General features: G+C 40.3%; 1 long non-coding RNA gene across 3 annotated transcripts in view; it reads left to right on the top strand.

Annotated features, from left to right (window-relative positions):
* The window catches only part of LOC109144088, a 55648-nt gene extending 37091 nt beyond the window's left edge, over positions 1-18557 (top strand). For all 3 annotated transcript variants that reach the window (XR_002044593.3, XR_002044592.3, XR_002044594.1), the window contains 2 exons: positions 14870-15048; positions 16886-18557. This is a non-coding gene — a long non-coding RNA (uncharacterized LOC109144088). The remainder of the gene's footprint in view (positions 1-14869; positions 15049-16885) is intronic.
* The last annotated feature ends 256 nt before the right edge of the window (positions 18558-18813 follow it).

The following is an 18813-nucleotide window of genomic DNA, read 5'->3' as shown; positions in this document are numbered from 1 at the left end:
ACAAAGATGATGAACTTAGTTTAAGTAAGTTTTAGGTTTAATAAATGAGGGTAAACGAGATATAAAAGCTTGTCTCCTCTCTTCATAGGAAACAAGGCAGTCACAAGGATTAGATTACTACATATTGAATTAATATATATTTTTATTAGAAATCTTCTGAATTATCTTTTAACAAAACCCTATTTTTCTTTACACAGGAAATACTTTTTTCTATTGCTGAAGGCTACACTTGATGCTTCCATCTTTTAGTGGAAATGTTTATGTTTTCAAGAAAATTATTTTTTTCTCTTCTGAGAACCTGTGTTTTGTGTTGGAAATTTTAAGGAAAGACTTTGGCAGAAGTTTTTGGGTTTGACTGTCGAGGTCATGCTCTGTTTTGAAGTGGTTGTTTCCCCTCTGACAAGCCAAAGCTGAGGACATTTGTTACCAGGACAGATCTGTTGTGCCACCAAGAAACCTTGAGGGGAGCACTGCAGTGCTGGGTACCTATGGCAAGGCTTCCTCTCCTGCCTGCCCATGGGTTGGGGCTGAGAGCTGATGTGCTAAAAGGACTCCATGTGTGCATAGGCAGCTCCCCCTCAATCCTTAAATACAGCTATTTAATGAAGTAGTCTTCAAGTGGCAGTTTTCAGTCAAATGTTGTTTTGTATATGGAATGAAATGAAAGAAAATTAAAAACAAAGTAAAACACAACAAGACCTCACAAAAAATGTCCCAGAAAACTTGGCAGCTCTACTTATTCTATAATCTACTGTAGCTACCCAGATGACCTAAGAACTCATCAGTGAAGAAGGAGGCAGTGGATTTGATTCAAATGTATCACTTTTGGAGAATAACTAAGTGGGAAAAACAAGATGATGTTCCATCACTGGCCACAGCATCCCCTGAAGAACCTTTTCTATCAAAAACTATATTCAGTGCACACACTCATTGACTCACAGGAGTGATTTGTTGCAAAGGTCTGTGAGTGATAGAGTTCAGCTTCCAGCTCAGACTGACACTGATCTTGCTGTAATCAAACCTCTCCTGATGGGAGAGAGTTTATAAAGTCCTTGCCAGGGGTTCGAGAGACAAACAGGACTCTCAGCCTTCGCTGCTTCTTGATAGTTGTTTATTAAATCTTACCAGAGAAACAGTCTCTAGCATGATCCAGACATAGCACAAAGCAGAGAATGCAGGAGAAAGCCAAATTATCAAGATTTCATGGCCTTTTTAAAGGTAAATCAACCAATGGTTACTAAAAACGTACATTATTTTTACTTTTCTGCCAATTATCTAATAACACAGCCAGGAACTGCGGAATTCTTTGTCCAATCATCCCAAACTACTTTTACTGCGGAATATGGAGTGGAAGAAGAGGATAAGGTTTGGAGAACAACAAAAATCCTCCATTTTGATTTTTTTTGCTTTTATCTATTTACTACATTAACAAACCCAAAACCTCTAAATTTTTCCCCCTGTGACAATCTTACATAGTAGTCTATCACCTAATTTACACTAGTGTAGTTTCTAGTTCTTCTCTAATAGTAGGCAGTTTGTCCAAAAGCTGTGTTGTTCAGGGGGGTGAAACCCCTCAAAACAGGCAGAGAAATATTCTCTGCAGTCTGGGTTCCCAGACAGACCACCTTGCCTTTTGGCGTGAACAGGTGTGCTCTTTTCTTCTAGTCATAAACTGTACCTCAAGTTTAAAAGATGCAGACTGACAGGACATTTAATCAAAACTATACGTTAAAAGAAATACTCTCATGATTATTTGCGCAACTTTTTTTTACTCTGAATTATGGTGAGCCTGGAATAAGTTCTCTTCCAGTTTCTACATTTGCACCTCACTCCAAAAGATTATGCAATGCCTTTCCTGCTGTAATACCTCTCCTGCTGTAATACCTCTCCTGCTATAACAACTCTTTAAAATCACATCAGCAGCTACCTGTCACTTCAACAAGCCCTGGATTCTGCAACCTTGTCAGGAGTGTGTGTGTTGGAATAGAAAATCCTTTTTTTTTTTCCTTACGTGTCTGACCTTTTATCAAACAGTATTCAAAACTTTGATAATCAGAAGCAGAATAGCAAGAATTGGCTGCTATTGCATCATAAGTATTCTCCACATTCATGGAGTTTCTGGTGTTTGCAGCAACCTCCTCTACCTTGTTTTTCACTGCTCATTCCAAGAATATCTGGTACATGTCAATGAAGAAATAACTTCCATTTTTTTAAAGAACAAAATTGGATATATACATATATGCATTTTTTGCATATAACAAATGTACCTTCCTTTTGGATTTTTGGCTAATTCTCCTTTAGTCTTCTTAAAATTACACATCTATAAAAGTTTTGAAAACAAACCCCATCCATCCTGGCAACTATGTCTTGTCTCCTTCCTTGATTATGCCCACTATTACTTTTCTCTTCAAAAAGAAACACAGATGACAAAATTCTCCAGGCACTCCCTGCTATTCTCTCTGACTGTGATTCCCTGAACAAACAAGATTTCTCATGGGTAGTTTGCAAGGAAGAAGAGGACAAGTGACAGAAGGGAAGAATTTGGTGAGTTTTTAACTGAAATTATCGGCATGATCTCACCACAGCTGGAAGAGCAATTTGTCATAGAGACAGCAGTGCAGGCGTCTGCTGAGAAAGTGTACCTAGTAACAAGGGCACTGAAACCTCTGCAGTTGGTTGAGGCCACCATGAGCTCTGCCTGGGCAGAGCTGTGGCTCTCATGGCAGCTGGGATGTCTGCAGGAAGGGTCACTGGACATGAGACTTCCCAGACATCTGTGATCCAAGAAAGAATAAATTCAGACTATTTTAGTTTCCAGAGAAGGTCACAAAGGTGCTCCCAGGGCTGAGCCACCTTCCCTATGAGGGCAGGCTGAGAGAGCTGGGATAGTTCAGCCTGGAGAAAAGAAGGCCCCAGGGAGACCGTACCTAAAGAGGAACTACAGAAAAGATGGGGAGGCACTCTTTATCCACGACTGTAATGATATGGCGTGCGGTAATGGTTTTAAACAGAAATAGGGTAGATTTAGATTAAGTAGTAAGAAGAAATTCTTTACTGTGAGGGTGGTGAGGCACTGACACAGGTTGCCTGGTGAAGCTGCTGATGCCCCATCCCTGGCAGTGTCAAGGCCAGGTTGTGTGTGGCTTTGAGCAATGTGGTGCGTGGCAGGGGGTTTGGGACTAGATGATTTTTAAGGTTCCCTCCAACTCAAGCCATTCTATGATTCTATGATTAATAAAAGGCCTTTTTTTAGCATTTAAGTCTTGTCCAATACAAGTTGCTGATAAAATACTTTTTTATATAAGCTAAATAGTGATTTTTATGGTTGATTGCCTATGGTAATTCTACTTCAGAAAAACTTTTCTCCAAAGTCCTATTATTTAAACAGGGCTGAGATCAAAGCCTCTTTCTGTAGCTCACAGAGCACTTTTTTTTTCTTTGTTGTTGAAGGAATAAGCCTATTTGAGTGAGATTTTAAAAAAGCTATTTTCTATTTTGTTTGATAGAGTACCCTGTGCCTCTAGAAATTCAGAAGAAAAATACCTTGTCTAAAAGGACTTTAACTTGGAATTTTTTTGATTCTGATAATGGCTACATTGCCTTTTAAATTCTTTTTCTTCAGTACTTACAAAAATGAGCAAAAAGTTAGAAGAAAAACTTGTAAAGAATCTTTTAATCTGGAGGCCAATGTACAGAGAAGGAAGAGAAACTGTGTATCGATAGTGAGAGCTAGTGACTGAGGAGAGGTGAAACCAGTACTAAATACAGGGCTACAGCTTGATAGATCCTCACTAGATAAAGAGGAGTGGGGTGAGGTTTCTTTTTACTTTCCTATTTTTTTCCCATTTTGGGGTGGAGAATAAGAGCAGCCACCTGTAAGCAATTTTTTTCAGCACCTGTCCTTTTTTTTCCCCTTTCACAAATTTTTGCTGTCAAAAAAAGTAGAGTTAATCTAGCCATTGGAAGAACGGCAGTAAATTTCTGTTCTTTCGTATTTTCAAATGACAATTTAGAGATGTTACACATAACTGTTAGACTACATGGTGTGCAAAATTTACCATTAATGGTAAAAATTCTTTCTGCATTGACTCTCATTGAAATGTTGATCTCAGTAGAGGAATGAGAGGAATCAGGAGGAACATTGGCTTTAGAAGTTGTGGATCTGCAGTAAGGAACAAGGCTGTGGTTTCACAGCAGTTTGGGGAGTGGCAGGAGTTCACTATTTGTGTGCACTAACCTGTGTGCTTCAGAGCACCTGACAGCCAGACCGGTCTGCAACAGACCAACATCCTTGTCATTGCATTAGAAAGTGTGGATAACACAGTCTGTGCTGCCTGTTTGCTCCCCTGGGATCGTGCATGACCTGGCAAGGTGTTTGGGGAAAAAGTTCCCCCTCTAGATGCTTTGGAATAGGTTTGTGTCCGCAAAAGTGAGTTTGCACCAATTCAGCAACATGTGGCTGTGGTTTGGTTTAGAGATGTGATTACAGATGATGGTCTATATAGAGACCAGAGGTGCCTATATGGGGCTTCCATGTCCATGACTGTAGTGGGAGCTGTTGATATGGAAGTACTGCGCAGGGTGAAAGGCCTCCTGTGGGGCTGCTGATGTCAGGGAGGCTCCCTAGATTGTGCTCTGGATGCCAGGGGCTGCCACCACCTGGGGTGGTGCTGCTGGGGTTTCTGGATTAAAAAAGGGCTGCAGTGGTGTGGCAGACCCGTGGGGGCAGAGCACGGGCTGTCCTTGTAGACCAACCCTTGCGTGGCTGTGAACAGCTGGCAAAGGCTGCATGCACCCTCAGTGCAGAGGACGGGAGCATTAAAGAACACGAAACTGTTTTGTTTGGGGATTGGCAGAGGAGTGGCCTGTATGGAGCTTGGTCTCCTGAGATAGTACAGGTAGAGTGAGTTTTAAAATTAATCTGCTCTTGTCTCATGAAGTAATTGCATCTGTGAAGGTGTGTTCAGATCCTTATCTGGCTTATTGGATCAACAAAAAAATTGTCTGGTGCTGTGTATTGTACTAGATAGCTTTTTGCATAGGAATTGCATCTCACAGAAAAGTACTGGTACTAACTGCAGATTTTTCAGAAGTAGTGCAACTGATTATGGCCTAAATATTAGTAAACCTTACTCCATACATGCAATAAAAAACCCAATATGGATTAATGTCAACTTCTATAATTCTTTCCTGTTTTTACCATGCAGTGCTTAAAATGTTTTGGATGTAATAATTGTGTGGTTCCAGTAGTGGGTGAGGTACCTGGGTAGCTGTAGTAACATCTTTGCTTAACATGATACACTAGACCTAAACTTTCTTACAGTTTTACCTTTGTCTGTGGTTAGTAACACAATGAACAGAAAATGAATCTAAATATTGCCCTCAGAGAGCCTCTCTTCTGTTGAAGACACTTGGCTTGGGACAATGCTGATGCCAGCCACAAGTCCTAATTTCATCCCAACTTTGTAGCAGCTTTCAGTTTGTAGCTTTAGTAAAGAACTACTCCCATTTACCTGTGGAAAAGATATTTTTCCAATGAACTATGTGCTGAGTTCAAAGTTTGTTTTCCTCAAGAATTTATGCAAACAAACCCCTTATATTCTTTCTTGGTTGGATTGACCTAAAAGCTTGCTCAGGAATGAAAGGTTTGCACAGTCATACCAAGGAATGCTTTTTTCTGTGTTTCTTTGGTGTTTGTACATTTGAACGATGAAGGAAAGTCTTTTCTGACAGACCTGTTGACTGTTTCAAGACCCAATTACCATTAGACTCCCTACTTTGGGATTATAGGTGAGGAAGGAGATGGGATGTCTTCACAGTACTTGCATCATGATTTCTTCATACTGCTACTTTCAACTGCATAAATAATTGTGGTCCATTAGGAGCATGTCTCCCTGTGAGAACCATGGACATGCAAAGAGAGGGTAATAAAAGGAGTGTATATAGTAAATCCAAACTTGAGATTGAATTTTTGAGAACTTGTTTGTATTCACTTCTCATTTTCACAGCTCAATTAACCACAGTGGAGTCTGTGTTTCAACTGAAAGAGAATCATAATTTGTTGTCACAGTGGAGTTTTTTCCCTTTATTAGTTTGCTCACTTTACAAGGTGCTGAAGAGTCAGCATCTATGAAGAAAATATGGAAATCATGCATGATTTTTCCTTGTCTCTTGTGTGTTGTGCTTTTGGTGTTTTTGTTTTGTTTGGAAAGAATCAGGATGATGTATTCGGGTCATGAAGAGGTAGAAAACTGCCTTAAAATTTATTGGCATGAGGATATCTGAAGAATGTGTGTTGGAAAATTATTCCTCTTTCCTTTGTTTTAAATAAGCTGTTCTGGATAAATTAGGACAAGAAAAATTGGCTTGGATGGGCTTTGCTTGACTGGTGAAAAATACTCTTTTTAGTTGTGAAGAAGTCATGCATCTCTGAGTAAAAATTGAGCAAGTATATACTGGAAGTCTGAGGGAGGACTGACGTTTGAAAAAGACAAGTGTAATGTCCTGTGTAAGTTATTAGTCTATTGTCTTGCCATCCCTTGCAAAGAAAGAAAAGAAGAAATATGGGGATTCAGTGATAAAGAGATTAAAGTATAGGGAATGTATTTAATGAAATTCAGTATAATTTTGGAAAAAAGGAATTATTCTCCATTATTTGGTAGAAAGAAAACCTAATTTGACTGTTTCATTAAAATGCATACAAAAACAGTAACAGTATTAGTGCTGTATAACATTCTAACTTAAAATTAACACAGAATAAAAACAAGTGTGACATGAAATAAAAGTTGTCCCAAAAAGGGAGACCTCACCAAATGCAATTATTTCTACCATGTCCTAGATTATCATGAAACCTTAAACTATTCTGTGTTTTCGTCAGTGATCTAGGTGCAAATATTCTGATGTTGTAAATAACTGTGATTTTATGTTATGAAGTCTGGCAGGGTTTTAATCAATGATGAGGACATTAGAGCTGGAGAGAGGAGTCAGCATGTCTCAGCACAGCAGGCCTGAATACAGACAGTTTGCTAGGACAAACCAGGCAACGAAGGATGTACCTTGAATGAGAAGTCCAAAGTGTTAAGTCTGTAAAAGTTGTAGGGGCCAGTCTCTCCCTTTCCATACCCTGTCACCACAGTTGTGGGCTAAGAGGGGCTGATGCTGTAATCAGGAGTGCAGTAAAGACAAGGAGGGAAGGGAGAAAGGGCACTGACGCTTCAATACAGTATGCACCTCCACAGTCCACCTAAAATGCAGAACAAATTTGAAGACAATGATGACAATGGCTACAAAAGCCATTGGAGGGCTGAAAGGACAGTCTGTCAGTGACCAGCCTAAACCTAGGCAATCTATTTAGCACAAGAGGGCTGAGTAGTACTTGATATAAATTTTTTAAGTAGCTACAATTAATATTTAATTGCCTGTACATTGCATGGTTTTTTTGTGGAAAGCAAATGGCAATAGAGTAAATGAGGAAGAGGAGAACGGACAGTTTCATTCCTTCAAAACAAGACAGTTCATTTTCACAGGAGGTAAGCTTCAGCTAGAAAAGTTATGTTTTAATCAGATGCATGTTGTCGAGTTCAATACAGGATAATTAAATGAAATTTTATGGTTAGTGTTTTATAAATGAGCATTCTAGGTCTTTGGGTGTGGTTTAATAGTCTTCTGTTCTATAAATCTGGAAAAAAGGAAAAGCATGGATAGCACTATTGCATTCTAGCTTCTCCTTGAATGAGGCTGATGTGCTGTGCACAGCAGGCTCTGAATATGTGTGCTACCTTGGCTTTCTTTCAAATACTACAAATATTTGATTACATAAAGCTCATGTAGGAAGAAGACTAAATTTCCTATTCCTTCAAGCCACATAAAAAGTTAACCTCTGATTTATTGTTAACTAAATGGCAATGAAGGCAAGTAAAACACATCCTGAAATGGAAAACACTTGAGCCTGTTGCTTGCTGCCTTATGCTGAAGACTAAGCAAAGATGCCTTGGGGAATTCCCCCTTCCCTTTTGCCAGTGGAAAGCTTCTTCCTCACACATTTAATCTTCCTTGCACTGCCATGCTTCAGAGGTTGCTCTGCATGCTGACGTGTCCTGGTTCCTCTCTCCATTTTGCCAGCTGCCTACAGAGAGGTCATGGGCCCCGGGGTCAGCGGGAAGCAAAGACTTCATCAGATGCCTCAGAGCTCATGGGAGGGAGGCAGTCACCAGCAGTGCTCTCCCTTTGCTGTGTGTCCACATTGTCCCAGGAACTAGCTTCCCCAGATGCTTTGCCAGGTAGCCTGGTGATCTGCCTAGGAGAGCTGGAATGAATTGTATAGAGGACACAGGCCTTGTGGGATGAATGCTAAGCTGGTGTTAGCTGTCTGGTCAGGAAATGCAGCGTGAGTATGAAGTGAGGCCATAAGAGGACCAGCAGAAATGGAGTTTGGGAAGTGATGGATGCTTGTGTCTACTGATTACTACAGGAACCCAGCACAGACCACTTCAGGATGGTACTTGAGGCTGAGCTAATTAAGCCTGCTGAGAGAGACGGAGTGCAATGACAGGATGTATTACCTTGGGCTTGGTGTGATGGTGACACGGTTACATTACCCTGTTCAGGCTGGGAGCATGGGCGGAGCTGGCCTGCATCTGCCAGTTTGTGTTGCAAACATCTCCAATCCAAACCCAAGCACAAGTGTGGATACTTGGCCATCCTCACGATGAGAAATTAGCAGCCAGGAGCACTGCTCAGATTGCATTGCTTCCCATGTCCTGGGCCACTATGTCCATGGGAATATGCTTTCAATCCACATTCTGTGGATCAAGGGTTTTATGCCCAAATGACAGGGAGCTTTGGGCAACACTCTATGGCAAAATAAGATGTACCAAATCTTCAAAGTATTCTGTAATCAGGGATTGCTCAAGATTATAGCCTAGCTGATGGGTTGCTAATCTCTGTGTTGCTCTACGTGACCTGTATTCAGCACGGATGGGCACCCACATTAAAGCCTATCTTTCTGGGTGAAATCTCAAGCCTTATCCTGCAGATTCTTAAAACTTGGTAAATGGATTCTTGCATGCTCTTTTGGAAGGACTGTAGGGTCTGCAGGCTTTTGGCAAAAGCTCCAAAAGATAATGCAGAGATCATGTTTTGTGTCAGGATTGACAGCTGACATCGCTCAATAGAACTTGGTTTCTTTGTATTTTTCTCTCATTTCAGACAGCTGATTTTGTGGTAGAAAGGTCTGGAATAACATACTGAAACCTGTTCTGCCTGTCAGCTGACTCTGTTAGTCTCTGATTGCTATATATCAGAGCTTATAATAGCAGCTGCTCCCACATAAAATTGACTCTGTTTGTGTATTGCCTACCAGAAGGGTACAGTATTTAAACACAATAACATAATTTATTGTAAGGCATAAGGATTCTTTTGCTCTGGCTCTGCATCTCCTCACTTGACATATGATTTCAGTGTACTCATGCTGGTGCAAATAAGACCAGATCTTTAATGTAGAATTATTTGAAATTATGCAGGTTGTTTTTGTATTTGTGCTTCTTGGCTGAGCTTTGCCTTTAGATGTGGGCTCTGTTGCAAATATGAGGCTGTGTCTGCACATGCATTTTTATAACTAGGATGTCTTTGTAATAATGGAAGTCTTAAAATGGCTGAGCACCATGATATCCTCACACATTCTTTTCTAAAGTTGATACCTCTGTGGTGAGATTGCACATTACTGGATACAATTTGTTAGCAAAGCAGGGAAACTTTCTCTGGAAATAATCTCTCCCCAAATATGCCCCGCCACCCACCAAAAGACCCCAACCAAACAAAAGCCCCTGGGAAATTCCACAGAAAACTTTCACTTCTGAAAAAAAATAAACCCCAAAACCTCATCTCACCTGATTTTCTTTTCACATTGAAAACATTAAAACAGGAATGCCTAGCTCCATTTCTTCAGGGTAGATCATGATGGGGGTACTCAGATCTCTCAGATCTGGGCAGGTCTCTATAGCTAACATGTGATAATGCACCGCTTGACCCATCTTGCCAAATAGTGCAAGCTGCCACCCTGCATTTCCATGCTAAGGCAATCTATACCAGTTTAGGGCATGAAAATTTTCTCCACCAAATGTTTCAAGGAGAATGGCTATTTTTTTGCTCATTTGTGGGGAGATATGTTATTTTCCAGAGAGCTGCGTGTAAGCTGGTTTGTGAACTGGACAACTGTAACAGATATATCCATTCTCCTGGACAACTGTGATTCTCACAGCCACTGGTTTCAATCTTAAAATGAAACCAGAAAATACTCTCCAAGGAAGAGGTTTTGTGTTCTCATTCTAAAGCACTCTTTGTAAAACCTCACCTAAAAAATTATGTTTTGGTCACAGTAGACTGTGTTTAAAATTTTTGGATAAACATTGCCATGCTATTCCTGCTACCTGTGAAGCAGTTTATCCCCACATGTGAACAATTTCAGACTACCAGCATATTTTAGTTATGACATATAAACATATTCAATGATTGATTCTTTCACAGGCATTGACTGACTGACTCAAAATTCAGTTACTGCTAGAAATGAGCAGTGGAAACAGAGGCAACAAATTACAAATGAGGTCTGTTGGTTACTAGCAATAGCCACCCTTGGCTGAAGCACTGGGTTTGCATATGGTAAAAAGGATGCTCACTCTCATAATGTCATCTGGCAGTATATGTCCTCAGAACGTGCTGTGAATATGGTGCTCAGGCATAATTTTAAGTATGGTTTTTCAAACTTGTCATAAAAAGCTGTTAGAAAGTTGTTTTTAAAAAGAGAGAGAAAGGAGTAATAAGTCACAGTTTGTTGTCTACACCTATATAACAGGGCCTTTATAAATACTGAATTGAAATTCCCCTTCTATGCTTCTGTGTAAAGACATAATTGCAATCAGCAGGAGGGGAAGAGTATTTGCTGTTGCCCTGACATTTAGGGAAGACACATTGGACTAATGACCTAGGGCAGTGTTGGGGCAATTGTAGTACCAGCACCAGAGACTACACTATGGTGTATATAGTGTATTCTGTGTATATAGCAAAAACAGTTTTACAGACAGGAGACCATATGCTCCCTCATATTCCCTGTGGAGAATCAATTACACTGGTTTTATACCAAGTCTTTTGTCATACTTCAAAGTCAAAAGTTGCCAGGAGTCCATAAGATTAAGTAAAATATCAATGTCTTTCTTCTCTAATAGTTGCATAATGTTGGCATCACATATGAGGAATAAGATTTCCCTCCAGTTTGCCATGGCTTTTGCTGGACAAAGTTCTAAGCAGTTAAAAATCCTTAATGAAAAATCAGTTTATCTGGTAGCAAGTGTGTGGCCAGTGTGTCATCATGAACTACTTGCTTGCATGCTATCTATCAAAGCAAAGACATAAACCTGAAATGGAAATTTTATTCCTTCAAGGGAGGAGGAGGTTAAAAGTCTCAAAAAAAATAGTGTGGTGTAACATTAAAAACCACTTTAAGACTGAGTCAGTATAGGCTTTGGGAAATATTAGAGAGAATGTACAAAGTGAAAAGAATATTTTTTTGTCTGAGGGTCTGATGGGTACTTTCAAGTGAGGTTTACTTTTCTTTGGAATTTTATGGGACATTTAAAGAGCAATTGGAGACTGAGGTGCATAAAAGGTTGGGTCTGTCTGTGATCAAGCAACACCAACAGGGGTCAAAGCACTTTTTCTAGAAGTTCTTTCTAGAAGTCTGAAGGTCAGCAGAAAAGGCTTCTGGGAAACCATTAGCATCCCAAGTACCACAAGCCTGGAGTGGAGGATTGTGGCAGGATTTGTTTATCTTTGTTGCAGGCAATGGAAAACATGCCTTACAGACTATTTCTTAGCACTTTGTATGTAAAAAAAAAAACATGAACAGGAATATTAATAGGGCTAGAACTTGGGTTATAGCATTTATGTTGTGCTCTACCAGAAGTAACATTGGAATAAAAATTCCTTTTTTGCTCTACAGTTGCTGAAATGCAGGAGCTTGCCAGGTTACTTTGCCTTTGTAGGGCAGCTGAAGGCGTGATGTTGGCCTGTGTCTTTCATGTAACCCATTCTTCCCTGTTTTTCAAGAAATAGTATTTGCTGGCAGTATTTGCTGCCTGTATTTACTGCAGAGTGTTTGTAGGAAGCTCACAACACACTTATTGTTCAATGGCCAAATGATTAGCATAAATATTATGAAAAACACTTTCTCACTTTATGTAGTGATGTGAGATGGTGATATCACTATGATGCCATATCAATATGGAATCAAATCCATGTTAATGTCATACAAATATCATCCTAGTTCTTGTGTACTGCTCTCTTTAATCTAGATATGCTCCTTGGACCTGTTTTGCTCTTATTGTCTACAGCGTATTTCTCTGTGTGTGACCTTCCCCAAAGGAGCTCAGTGAGTCTGTTCCTCTCTTGTAAAGCTGGAGGCTGCCTACTTCCTCCTTTAGTTCTGACATTTCCCAGCATGTGCTAGCATCCATAATCATGCAAGACAGCGACACAACAGGCAGGGACACTGCAAGACCCGGTGGAGGGATGAAGAAATTACTTCCAGTTCCCCCTGGGTGTGTCTGTGTGTGCAGGATTCACCCTTAGGCACGGATGCTGTCCCAACCTCACACAGTGCACCTGTGTGCCCTTCCAGAGTGTCCCTCGGTGGCAGTGTTCACATCCTGCACACACACAGCAGAACTGGCCTCTACTTTTTCGTAGCAACACATGCTGGCCCACTGAGTTTTGAAAGCCCTTTGCCACGTGGAGAACATGGCAGGGTGATTTGCAGGGCTTTCCAGCCTCCTGGCCCTGGGAAGAGTGTGAGCTCTGGCTTCTGCCTCCTCGATCACAGTGAGTTATTGCAAAGGTTTGAAACTGGTGTCATAACAAATGTTGAGGCTTGGGAAAAAGTCTTGAGGTCAGACCTGAAAGGAGGGATAATGCCCTTTTCCCAAGACTGTCTCTTTCCCACAGGTGCCTTTAGATAACTATATGATGCTGAAACTGATAAGATAATGAAGGTGCTAAAGGCAGGCAGCATATGAGGATAAACCCGGCAGCTGCTCTGTGAAGTGGCTTTGGCTGAAAGCTGTGTCCTGGTGGGGTGAGCTGTACGAGCCATGTTCCAGACCCACCTTTTTGGCGCAGAGAAGAGTGTCAGAGTGATTCACTGTATCACAAGTATGTTGTGGTCTGAGAAACACTCTATTAAGCAAAGCTGTTAAAATGTGATCTTGCTTCTTAGGAAAATCAGTTTCCCATATTGAGGGTATATAGTGCAGATATATCAGTCCCAGAGGGCAGGACTCTCAGCAGCCTCACAGGCAGGTGTCTGGGGGGTCCAGGGAATTTGCTGGCAGCCGTCTCCTGAGTTTTCTTTGCAATCCCTATTCAAAACATCTGGACATACATAAATAGATATTTTCCATTGGAAAAATGTTCTCCTGGAAGTTTATTATCTATTTATCCATTTTTTTAAACTAAAATAATTGCTTCTAATAAGGGATAGTCAAAAACCCCACAGGTGACTCAGCATTCCTTCAGGAGCAAGCAAATAACTCAGTATTAATTCTTTAAATGTTCTCCAGTGCTAATTGGTCTGCATGAGAAGAAAAAGATAATAACGTTTAATTTCCTGAGCAAACATTCACATAACCTAATAGAATATAATAGTAGCACCAAAGGGAGCTGCTATTTAAATTTCAGTCCTGTTGTGCAAGGCCAAATCTCAAGCTGTTTTCTTTTAAGATACCCAGCAGCCAGATGGAAGCTGACTGTATTGAACTGGGAGATTACTTAACCAGAAGTGTAGCTCTGTCTCAAGTTTTGTTTAATGCTGGCAGTAGACTCATAAGAGTTTACAGTTCAATATATAAGCAGGCTTAAATCTCAAGCAACTGATGTTCTTGAGGCTGTGGGAGATTCCTCTAGTGTGTCACCTTGCAACTGGTTTTCTAGGAGTCATTTTAGTTTGTGGATGAACTCTCATTTTAAATCTTGTCTGTGATTAAAATTAAACATATATTCTTATGTTGTTGAACTGACAAAGACGTAAAAATATTATTACCTTAGGAGTTTTTTGTTTGCATTTTTTTAAATTCAGTGTTATATCCAGAAACATTTCTAATCAAAGTTATTTTTAAAATGAAAAATCAAAACATTTATTGACATTTTCCCTCTCTTCGGGCTGTTTCAGTTGAAGCTAATCAACTAATCATGTCCCTGTCTGCAAACAGTTATAGTTGTACCCAAATCTGCATTTTTGCCAAAAAGATTATTCAACTGAAACATCTTATCCTATGCTGCATGATATAATTCTTCTTTTTTAACTCTTTGAAAGAAAGCAGCACACCAGTGTACATGGAGAACAGACTGTGAAATATTATTCTGTGTACTTTTGTAGAAGAAATTATTTCCATGATAATCAAAGATAATTTTTCAGAGCTGTATGGGTCTGATAAAACTAGTATTACATACCCTTGATCTTATTTGTTCAAAGTGTAATTAAATAGAAATGAGTGCATTCATCAAGTACATTGGCGGAATTAGGATTTCCAGACAAGGTTTTGAAGAGCCCCCATCATTTCACGCATCTGATCTGTCAGGTGGCCTTATACATGTGAAGCGCAGGAATGGGCAGCTCAGCAGGAATGTGTGAGCTGGCTCTGCTGCTGATGTGAACACACAGGAGGAGCACTGGTCTGGCATGCAGGAGGAGGGGAGCACAGGAGCCTCAGGAAAGGCCTTTGGGGGAACAAACTGCAAGAGGGGCACTGCAGAACATGGCTAGACTAGAGGGTTTGTTGCCACCAGAAAACTTGGACTGCTATCCTTTTCTTCTTGTTTTCAGGCAGACCAGCTTACTTTCACCTCTTGAAAAAGTGAGAGACATAGGAAGAAAAAGCTTCCTCAAGACAAGAGCAGGAGCCTATGTTGTACGTGCACTCAGTGGATCAAAACATGAAGCTTTGCTGACAGCATTTCCTTCTCCATCCACATCACTGGTATCATCTGCCTGATATTTCCAAGGTGTGTTCTCACCTCCGACATTCAGCTTATCAAGAGGTTAATACTACCTCGTTATCACATCATTTTTGTTACTGCAAGAGGATTTACACACAGACTGAAAAACTGCAAAACAGATAGAGGCGAGGGAGTTACTATAAAAAATAATCCTGCCTCATTTTTTCTCATTTGACTCTTCAGTCATTTTTTCTTAGTTGGTTAGTGTCCAAAGTTACTCTTGAGCTTGGTTTGAGAACTCAGCTTGAACCCTCAGTATTTTACTTCTTCAAAATTGCTCATGTTTTGATGAGCTCTATTAATGCCTGGGTGATTACAGGAGGAACAGTACTCTGGTGGGAGTTTCAGGAGCACTGAGCAGGGGGATCACCCCTTCCCTCAGTCTGCCAGTGCAGCCCAGCCAGCCTGCACGCTGTGGGGCACTGCCAGCACCCACTGCTGCCCTCCCCAGACTTGCTGAGGGTGCACTGTGTCCCACTGCCCAGGGCACTGGGGAGGTGCTTAGTTCCAGGAGCCTCCTTCTCCTCTGAGAAACGTCACACCTGACTTGTTGCCAGCCAGGCTGTGAATTTCTCCTGAGCATTCCTTAAAGTTCCTCAGCCTACCCTATGGGTCACTCAGCCCGTCCTCATTTTCAGATTGTTTGCAAGTGTTCTGGATGTCAAAAGCCTTGAAAATGTCAAGGTATACTTTACTATTGCTAATCCTGACATTTGTTCTTTTATACATTGTTCTTTTATACATTAAAAACACCTAAATATATAAAAACACAAACAAAGCTTATTTGGGGGAAAAAAAAAGAGTTCAAAATTAAAGACTGTATCAAACTTTTATAGCTTTCTTGCAAGACATTGTTAAGTACTCACTCATAATTCTCAAAGGCTTCAATTAAAATTTTGACATAATAACACTTCTCCGTGGTGGCTAGTTTTGTATCTGTAATACATAACTTTATTAAACAAGGGATGAAATTATTTTTATCACTATTGGAGTATAACCTAAAGAAAACCAGGGGAGGTGGGGTCCCAGAAGAAAAGGCAGAATTACTGACACTTGCTGTTGATTATTCCTGGTGAAGTTAAAATGCAGAATGAAAGACAAAATGTGAAATGGTATTTTTGATGAAGAAATAAAGCAGGCTTAATGAAACCAAGACAAAATATGAAAAATGTCAATATTAATTATAGAATGTTATGGGTGGCTTTTTTCTTAACAAAATACCACTTGTATGAATATTAAATTCCACTTCAGATAACTGGAAGGGCAAATTTTTCAGGAGTATTTGAGGTAGAAAGCCTGGAGATGATCACAAAAAAAGACCCTTTGCACTTCTGTTACACCAGCTTTTTTTTGGGTCATTTCTAGCCACGTCTGGAACCTTTGGATGTAAGAAACATTTCTTGTACCACCATTCCTGGGCCATCAGCTCAGGCTTCAGTTCAGCAGAGCACATGCCTGCCCCAGAGTCTGTGTTTCTGCTCTGTGAGGCACATGAGTGGTGGCTGGAGAGTGCCTCAGCCCTGGGCTTGCCTTAGTCCTGTAATCAGTAGTGTGATTCTTGGCCGTGCAGAGGGGAAAATCCCATGTCTCTGTTTGGAATGTGGTGTGAGGAAACTGTGAGCAAATGAAACCTTCCTGGCTGCGGGGCACAAGGAACCATGGGGAGACCTCCCTGCTCCTCTCTGTCCTGGTGCAGCCAGACAGCCCAGAGCTTCAGGGTAACACTGTTGTGCTATCAAAGCATGAACTTGTCAGTTATCTCACTGACATATTTTTAAGGTTCAGCCACAGTCAGTTCTGCGCACTGTCTGCCTATTAATCTGCTTTGTTTGTGTTTTCACAGGCAGGTGACAGAGGCCCTCTGCAAGCAAAAAAGAAGCACTGATTGCTTCAGTCTCTCCCATTGAGCAGTCACATTTTGGCTCAGATTCCTTTTCCTTCCTTAAGACACTGTTGTTTCCGCAGGTTTCTTTTAGTTTGCATTGTACGTTGTTCAGTGTAAGTCTTCTCCATATATATACTTCTATCCCTCTTTCTCTCTCTTCCACCTCTAGACTGCACTGTCAATACAAAACAATATAAATCGACCTACCAGTCAAAATACACATTCCCATCTTTTGGTGAAGCAGAGGATGATCCATGTTTTTTCAAGCTTTACAATTATGGCAAAGCTATTTTGCATAGTGTGTTCAGCATGCTATTTCCACAGGTAACTGCACAGATTTTCTGCTTTACCATGCAACCAAATAAAAACATTGTAAGTACCCCAAAAACAGAGGACATTTATGGAAGTTTGAAGTAGAATCATACCAACTGTATCAGTGTTGGTTTGCCTGCAGAGGGAAATGTTTGAGCAGTGATTAGAGCTATTCTTAGTGCTAGCTCTTATTCAAGCTTGCAGTCAATCAGGTAGAGCTGGGTAAGCACCAGGAACAAGTTCCAGCAGATAACACAGAAACCAGTGGCCACTCTCAGTGTTCCCAGTAGCGCTACTGTTTACTTCATGGCAAAAGAAACAGGGCTGAGTGACAGCTGTCGTTAAACTATTTCCTGACAGTGTGCAGGATAAACTTATTTGGAAACAAACATTTTTTAATCCCTGGCTAAGAAAACTTGACATCTGACCCTGAACATGATATGATTTCTGCAGCAGGTTTTCCTACATGTGTTTCAGCCAGACCTGTTACTGCACATATGGTTGAAAATAGATTCTGGTGGTCTGGATCTGTTTCTCCTTCTTTTTTATTTTTCCCTGGTTTGCTTGTGCCCTCCTCCCCTCTCCCTGTCCACCCCTTGCCTCCAGAGAAGTGTTGTAAACTTACGCATGGAGACAATGGGGTATATCTATCTATCTATCTATCTATCTATCTATCTATCTATCTATCTATATCTCAGTATCTTCCATTTTATTCTGGCACTTCTTTTCTGATTCTCAGGGAAATTCTCTGTGTGAAGTCACCAGCCTGAACCTGAGACATGGTATATTTTTTGGCACTGACCTGGAAGCACCAGGAAGTCTGAGAAAAAAATTCCTCCTCACTGCCTTCCATGTCTAAAACTTTCATTTTCACAGCATGACATCAGGACCCTTGTAAGATTTCACTATGTGGATGAAATAATTTCATTTTTCTTCCCCTCTGGGAGCTGGGCTAAAATACCAAACCAAATAAACAGCTACCTGTAGAAAATAGGGAAAATGCTTCCCTTTACAACAGCCTGTTCACACAGCTTTTAGTGCATAAACCTGTAACAGATAGGAGGTTTTGTTTCAGATACGCATTATCGCACCAGTAATATATGACAATTTCTTAGTCTACTGAAATGTCATAATTGTTCTTTTTCTTTAAGTTTGTAGAATCTTCTTCCTCTGTTAGCATGTTCCTGATGGACTACTTTATTAGCTTATGTTGTTGTTGCCTTGTGCTTGATTGCTTGATAAGAAACACATTTAATGTCTGACTAAATGACAAATTAATTTGCTAATTTTTTTCTAATTTATATTTTAATATATAGTATTAGCGTGAATATTTATTTTATATAAACATATATATTATTATAATATAAATTATGGAAAATATATAGTTCTTATATTTCTAATTTATTAAAAAAATATGTTGGACTGCATTAGACTTGCAAGGGGTAAGTGGAGATGATCATTCAAGAGCAGCATGAAGAAAGGCAGTGTACAGAGAGCTTTTACCCAGTAAGAGTCAGACAGCTGACAGACCATCACCTCTGTGGCACTTGCCTAACAGCATGCTTAGGAATAAC

The sequence above is a fragment of the Corvus cornix genome, chromosome Z, assembly GCF_000738735.6.
Source record: "Corvus cornix cornix isolate S_Up_H32 chromosome Z, ASM73873v5, whole genome shotgun sequence".
NCBI lineage: Eukaryota > Metazoa > Chordata > Aves > Passeriformes > Corvidae > Corvus > Corvus cornix.
This window is presented reverse-complemented; position numbering and strand designations above follow the sequence as displayed.